The 7,500-nt window shown below is 53.1% G+C and overlaps 2 non-coding genes across 2 annotated transcripts in view; both read right to left on the bottom strand.

The window, feature by feature from the left end:
• LOC126443951 (small subunit ribosomal RNA) overlaps positions 1-1,421 on the bottom strand; it is a 1,884-nt gene extending 463 nt beyond the window's left edge. Inside the window, exon 1 of the ribosomal RNA XR_007582307.1 lies at positions 1-1,421. This exon is cut by the window's left edge and continues 463 nt beyond it. This is a non-coding gene — a ribosomal RNA (small subunit ribosomal RNA).
• Positions 1,422-7,390: 5,969 nt separating this feature from the next.
• LOC126443961 (large subunit ribosomal RNA) overlaps positions 7,391-7,500 on the bottom strand; it is a 4,264-nt gene continuing 4,154 nt past the window's right edge. The window contains exon 1 of the ribosomal RNA XR_007582313.1: positions 7,391-7,500. This exon is cut by the window's right edge and continues 4,154 nt beyond it. This is a non-coding gene — a ribosomal RNA (large subunit ribosomal RNA).

Genomic DNA, 7,500 nt, shown 5'->3' with positions numbered 1-7,500 from the left:
TAGTTAGCAGGCTAGAGTCTCGTTCGTTATCGGAATTAACCAGACAAATCGCTCACCACCCACCGAATCAAGAAAGAGCTATCAATCTGTCAATCCTTCCGGTGTCCGGGCCTGGTGAGGTTTCCCGTGTTGAGTCAAATTAAGCCGCAGGCTCCACTCCTGGTGGTGCCCTTCCGTCAATTCCTTTAAGTTTCAGCTTTGCAACCATACTTCCCCCGGAACCCAAAAGCTTTGGTTTCCCGGAGGCTGCCCGCCGAGTCATCGGAGGAACTGCGGCGGATCGCTGGCTGGCATCGTTTATGGTTAGAACTAGGGCGGTATCTGATCGCCTTCGAACCTCTAACTTTCGTTCTTGATTAATGAAAACATACTTGGCAAATGCTTTCGCTTCTGTTCGTCTTGCGACGATCCAAGAATTTCACCTCTAACGTCGCAATACGAATGCCCCCGCCTGTCCCTATTAATCATTACCTCGGGTTCCGAAAACCAACAAAATAGAACCGAGGTCCTATTCCATTATTCCATGCACACAGTATTCAGGCGGGCTTGCCTGCTTTAAGCACTCTAATTTGTTCAAAGTAAACGTGCCGGCCCACCGAGACACTCAATAAAGAGCACCCTGGTAGGATTTCAACGGGGTCCGCCTCGGGACGCACGAGCACGCACGAGGCGGTCGCACGCCTTCGGCTCGCCCCACCGGCAGGACGTCCCACGATACATGCCAGTTAAACACCGACGGGCGGTGAACCAACAGCGTGGGACACAAATCCAACTACGAGCTTTTTAACCGCAACAACTTTAATATACGCTATTGGAGCTGGAATTACCGCGGCTGCTGGCACCAGACTTGCCCTCCAATAGATACTCGTTAAAGGATTTAAAGTGTACTCATTCCGATTACGGGGCCTCGGATGAGTCCCGTATCGTTATTTTTCGTCACTACCTCCCCGTGCCGGGAGTGGGTAATTTGCGCGCCTGCTGCCTTCCTTGGATGTGGTAGCCGTTTCTCAGGCTCCCTCTCCGGAATCGAACCCTGATTCCCCGTTACCCGTTACAACCATGGTAGGCGCAGAACCTACCATCGACAGTTGATAAGGCAGACATTTGAAAGATGCGTCGCCGGTACGAGGACCGTGCGATCAGCCCAAAGTTATTCAGAGTCACCAAGGCAAACGGACCGGACGAGCCGACCGATTGGTTTTGATCTAATAAAAGCGTCCCTTCCATCTCTGGTCGGGACTCTGTTTGCATGTATTAGCTCTAGAATTACCACAGTTATCCAAGTAACGTGGGTACGATCTAAGGAACCATAACTGATTTAATGAGCCATTCGCGGTTTCACCTTAATGCGGCTTGTACTGAGACATGCATGGCTTAATCTTTGAGACAAGCATATGACTACTGGCAGGATCAACCAGGGAGCTGCGTCAACTAGAGCTGAGCAGCCGGCCGCCCGGGAGTGTGTCCCGGGGGCCCGCGCGAACACGCAAGCGTCCGCTCAATTATTCTGCAAACAGGAGGAGGCTGAGCTCCCCTGCACAACACACCTCGAAACCCTCTCAGGTCCCGGCGGCGCGCAGCGCCGTCCTAAGTACTTGGTCGGGTTCGAGAGAGGCGCAATCGCCCGGAGTTAGGCGAGTAGACGCTTTAGGTGCGACCACCCGTGCTCCCAACTGAGCTTGCCGCTGCCGACAGAGGCCCGGGAGCGTGCTGTCGTGGCATTGCCGGCGGGAGACAACACGCGCCACCTACGGTGACCGGCAGCTCCAACGCCAGCGCCACAGAAGGACAAAAGCCCCACTTGGGTGCCGAAGCGAACTCTCCCAGCACAGCGCACGCGCCAACACGTCCGCACAGCTGCGATACAAACCACCTGCGAGAACCGCTGGGGCGACCGAGCAGCAGACGGCGTCGCGGCGCCGAGCGCCGGGCGGCGGCGCATCCTCAGCGCACACAGTCCTCAATCGGACCAGCACGCTGCAGATGGCCACCGCGCTTCGCACCGGGCCCGCGAGGACCTACTTTGGCCGCAAGGCGCCGCGAGCAGGGGGCGCCGGCGCGCAGCTGCGCCGCCTGCCGCGTCCGTCGGCCGGCGCGCCTGCCACTGGCCGCCCCCACCAGCCGGCTGTAGCGCGTGCGCCCACGCACCGCGCTGCCAGCACGCCGGGCGGCCCCCCCTCACCGGCCGGGGACGGTCCCACCCAGCCACCGCCGCGTATCGCCTCACACCCAGATCCCCTTTCGCGTTCGTGGGCATGGTGGGTCCCCTTTCACGTTCGTGGGCATGGTGGGTATCCCTGAAACAACCGGTTAATAGCTCGACCGATCGTCGCCAACACTGATTCACCTCTAGCGAGAACAACCGCACCACAACGGGTTACCTGTTGTTCATTTGCGTAACGTCACCAGCAAACGTAGACGTCCATCGCCATTTGCAACGAGTATTGCATGCCTGTGTCAGGTGTCACAACACACTACGTCTGCCCACATAGACGCAACAACATGTGCACGCCTCGAGAACACGTGGAAGGTAGCCCCCGTACGTATGCGGTGTCCATTGCGCGAACGACTGTCAGCCGGCCTCTGCAGGATGTCGCAGATGTGGAACGCGGTGCAACATGCTATCACGGTGTGTGAGAAGAGACGACTACGTCCGAATACACGCTCCACTACATCAACAGACTGCTCATGCTGATCGCCATCCAGGGCGTCCGTTCCTCCCACACGTCTGAATGGCGTACCACACTGCAATCCAGCTCTTATAGGGAGACGACACGTAGCTGCGTGCACAATATTTGGACTGTATGGTCTGCCGTTGCTAGGCGCAGTCGTCGTACGGTCACACATGTGCCACGATGTATCATTCAGTACATACGGACCAATGTGCAGTACAGTTTGTGGGTTTTGCGTACATCGGCGGACAGGTGACAGGCCGTACCACAACGTAGGCTGAGTACGTCGGCATGCGAAGGGCATTGAACATGCAAACTTCTCAACGACCAGCTTGCGAAGGCAGGGGGGAAGGGGGGGGGGCATGTACGTCCTGCTGCTATCCACATTACAGTGTATAGCAGGAGCATGTGGAAAGTCAGCAACACCTGCAAGGTGTTTAACATGACGCGATACACAGGGGACCGGGCAGTGCGAATAGCGAACTATATTGCGAGGGTTGCGGTTAGGCAACACTACACTAATTTAACGAGTTGCATAACAATTACAGAGCAGGTTCAGCGACAACGTGCGTCAGGTTAAGGCGCAATATAGGTTAGGTTGAGGCACAATATAGGTTAGGTTAAGGCACAACATGGGTTACGTTAAGGCACAAATTGGGTTACGTTAAGGCACAACATGGGTTACGTTAAGGCACAACATGGGTTACGTTAAGGCACAAATTAGGTTACGTTAAGGCACAAATTAGGTTACGTTAAGGCACAAATTAGGTTACGTTAAGGCACAAATTAGGTTACGTTAAGGCACAAATTAGGTTACGTTAAGGCACAAATTAGGTTACGTTAAGGCACAAATTAGGTTACGTTAAGGCACAAATTAGGTTACGTTAAGGCACAAATTAGGTTACGTTAAGGCACAAATTAGGTTACGTTAAGGCACAAATTAGGTTACGTTAAGGCACAAATTAGGTTACGTTAAGGCACAAATTAGGTTACGTTAAGGCACAAATTAGGTTACGTTAAGGCACAAATTAGGTTACGTTAAGGCACAAATTAGGTTACGTTAAGGTACAATATGGGTTAGGTTAAGGTACAATATGGGTTAGGTTAAGGTACAATATGGGTTAGGTTAAGGTACAATATGGGTTAGGGTTAAGGTACAATATGGGTTAGGTTAAGGCACAACGTAGGTTAGGTTAAGGCACAACGTAGGTTAGGTTAAGGCACAACATAGGTTAGGTTAAGGCACAACATAGGTTAGGTTAAGGCACAACATAGGTTAGGTTAAGGCACAACATAGGTTAGGTTAAGGCACAACATAGGTTAGGTTAAGGCACAACATAGGTTAGGTTAAGGCACAACATAGGTTAGGTTAAGGCACAACATAGGTTAGGTTAAGGCACAACATAGGTTAGGTTAAGGCACAACCGTAGGTTAGGTTAAGGCACAACGTAGGTTAGGTTAAGGCACAACGTAGGTTAGGTTAAGGCACAACGTAGGTTAGGTTAAGGCACAACGTAGGTTAGGTTAAGGCACAACGTAGGTTAGGTTAAGGCACAACGTAGGTTAGGTTAAGGCACAACGTAGGTTAGGTTAAGGCACAACGTAGGTTAGGTTAAGGCACAACGTAGGTTAGGTTAAGGCACAAACGTAGGTTAGGTTAAGGCACAACGTAGGTTAGGTTAAGGCACAACGTAGGTTAGGTTAAGGCACAACGTAGGTTAGTTAAGGCACAACGTAGGTTAGGTTAAGGCACAACGTAGGTTAGGTTAAGGCACAACGTAGGTTAGGTTAAGGCACAACGTAGGTTAGGTTAAGGCACAACGTAGGTTAGGTTAAGGCACAACGTAGGTTAGGTTAGAGGCACAACGTAGGTTAGGTTAAGGCACAACGTAGGTTAGGTTAAGGCACAACGTAGGTTAGGTTAAGGCACAACATAGGTTAGGTTAAGGCACAACATAGGTTAGGTTAAGGCACAACATAGGTTAGGTTAAGGCACAACATAGGTTAGGTTAAGGGCACAACTAGTAGATAGGTAGGTAGGTTAAGGCACAACATAGGTTAGGTTAAGGCACAACATAGGTTAGGTTAAGGCACAACATAGGTTAGGTTAAGGCACAACGTAGGTTAGGTTAAGGCACAACGTAGGTTAGGTTAAGGCACACGTAGGTTAGGTTAAGCACAACGTAGGTTAGGTTAAGGCACAACGTAGGTTAGGTTAAGGCACAACGTAGGTTAGGTTAAGGCACAACGTAGGTTAGGTTAAGGTACAACGTAGTTAGGTTAAGGTACAACGTAGGTTAGGTTAAGGTACAACGTAGGTTAGGGTTAAGGTACAACGTAGGTTAGGTTAAGGTACAACGTAGGTTAGGTTAAGGTACAACGTAGGTTAGGTTAAGGTACAACGTAGGTTAGGTGAAGGCGCAATGTAGGTTAGGTTAAGGTACGATATACCTTAGGTTAAGGTACAATATCGCTTAGGTCTAAGGTACAATATAGCTTAGGTTAAGGTACACGTTGTAGGGAAAGGTGTATTTTGGGGGGGGAGGGGGCGGCAGGTTCGTTGATAGTGATTATCGTAAGTGCATGCCTGCGGGATCATCCGATTTGTCACGTCAGGATGCACTTGTGGCTCCATGACAGGCGGCGCTCCGATTCCAAGGTTGTGGCAGATCTGTGTCTTTCATTCCTGCCATTGTTTGTGTACTGTGACAGGAGGCAGTATTGTGATGTTGGGTGCACCCCTGTGTAGGACATGTGTGGGTGTTCGTGGCTTAGCTGAGCAATGGCGGATGTCGGAAGGGTGGGATATTCTGTTTTCTGGGTGGACCTCCCGGTCTGGTTATGATAGTGTGGATTGTGTAATGTGGCGGAGAGGATGCACCGGATGTTCTTCCATGCTGGTGGTTAGATATTGTGTGTGTGCCTGTTAGAGGCAGAGAGTAGTGTGTGATAGTGTCTGGCTGACGTGTGGTTCTCATTGTGTGCAGAGTCTTTCAGCATGTATAGGGACGGTTGTATATATTATCTGTATTCTGATGGCTCTAGCATCTATTACTAATCAGTGCCGTGTATACGGTTACTCTGGTTCCAGTCGAAACTGTTCTATCTCTGTACATTAGTGACACTGCGGCTCCACTATGTTGCCGCCCCTGTCGGCCGTTTCCCCCAGTGTGTGGCTAATGATTATCAGCAATCAGTCTATTAGTCAATACCGGTAGTGTGACGACGTGAAATGTCCGGGATGGGGGAAGCTACACGCTTCCCGTGGGTCAGGGCCTAGAAAGACTCTTCCCACGCAGGAGGCTCGGACTGTCATTACTCTTCCGAGAAATATATTTGCCCGAGCGTTTTTTGCGACTGCGAGTGCGACGCGTACGAGTACCGACATGGATGGGGCGCTTCCTAGCTGATCGCTCAGCATCGGAGAAATATATTTGCCCAACGTTTTTTGCGACTGCGAGTGCAACGCCCAAGGGTACCGACGTGGATGGGGCGCTTTCCTAGCTGATCGCTCGGCATGGGAATCCGTACAGTGAGCAATGCGATCGCGTCTGTAGCTTGTACGTGGTACAGCTCGCAGCTCATGTATAGGGACAGCGGGAATGTCGCATATTGGACATAACTCTTCATGAAACGCAAGTTATAGGTGTGGATTGCACATTACGACTGCGGGAAACTTCCGCCGTTCATCCGCTGGCGTTGCGAGTTTGGCGGTTGGGGTGGGGCACGAGCGGGTGCGGGTGGTGTGATTGCCGGTCCACGACTTCGTGCGGCAGAGGCACTGGCGTTTGGGTGCTGTGGTCGACACAGGCTGCCATGCTTTGTGGGTGGCGTCGAAAGATGGGCACTGTGGGCCCATCGATGTCTTAGTCGGCTTGGCGTCCCATAGATGGCGGTATCGTCGTTGCAGGAGCTCATGCTGAGGGAGACCTACAGATGGCGGTATGTTTTGTGGTGCGCTCGACATGGCGGACCTAGTGTTGGTCAGATTCGCATAGATGGCGATACTGTTTTGCCAGCATGGTTGGCGTAGTTCCGTCGGATCCCTGTAGATGGAGGTGTCGAAATGTTTACTGTGGACAGTCATGTCGTCGGTACGAGGGGGCGCGCGCGAGTGCGTCGTGATACCTCGCCCCTCACCCCTACGGACTTATCACCACCCACGACTAGCCGCCCCGGGGACTTGCCAACGACACACCCTATCCCAAGTCTATTTTCTTGCGGAGCATCATGTGTTATTATATTTTATTTCACATCCATAGTGTATAGGGGTATTGTAGTTCACCGTACGGCGGTGGACGCTGTGTTACCACACGCCGGGGGGGACGGCGAAAACGAACCGTCGACCGCCGGGCGCCGCCCGCCGACGCCGCCTCCACGCGTCGCGCCGGCCGGTGGGCCGACATCGACCGTCCGGCACCCATCACGGCACCCATCGCCGGCCGGCAAAAGCGATACGCTGTAGCGCGGCAGAACACAACGCGCCCGGGCCGGCGCCGCCTCCCCCGCTGCGCACGGAGGCGGCACCCATCGCAGCGCCCGCGCCGGCGGCAAGGGGCCCGCCAACCGATACGCCGCCGTCCGCCGCACCCACTGCAGCGCCCTGGGTGCGGCGCGCCCGGCCGGACCGATACGCCAAGAGATGCGACGGACAGAAACAAAGGCACACACACGTGCGCCTGTTGACGCCAGCCCCGGGGGTCTCGTCTCGCGACAAGACGAATCCCCGAAGCTAGGGCTGAGTCTCTCAACAGATCGCAGCGTGGCAACTGCTCTACCGAGTACAACACCCCGCCCGGTACCTAAGTCGTCTACAGACGATTCCGAG

Source organism: Schistocerca serialis, unplaced genomic scaffold (assembly GCF_023864345.2).
Source record: "Schistocerca serialis cubense isolate TAMUIC-IGC-003099 unplaced genomic scaffold, iqSchSeri2.2 HiC_scaffold_206, whole genome shotgun sequence".
NCBI lineage: Eukaryota > Metazoa > Arthropoda > Insecta > Orthoptera > Acrididae > Schistocerca > Schistocerca serialis.
The sequence above is the reverse complement of the archived record's forward strand: the minus strand, read 5'-3'. Positions and strand labels throughout refer to the sequence as shown.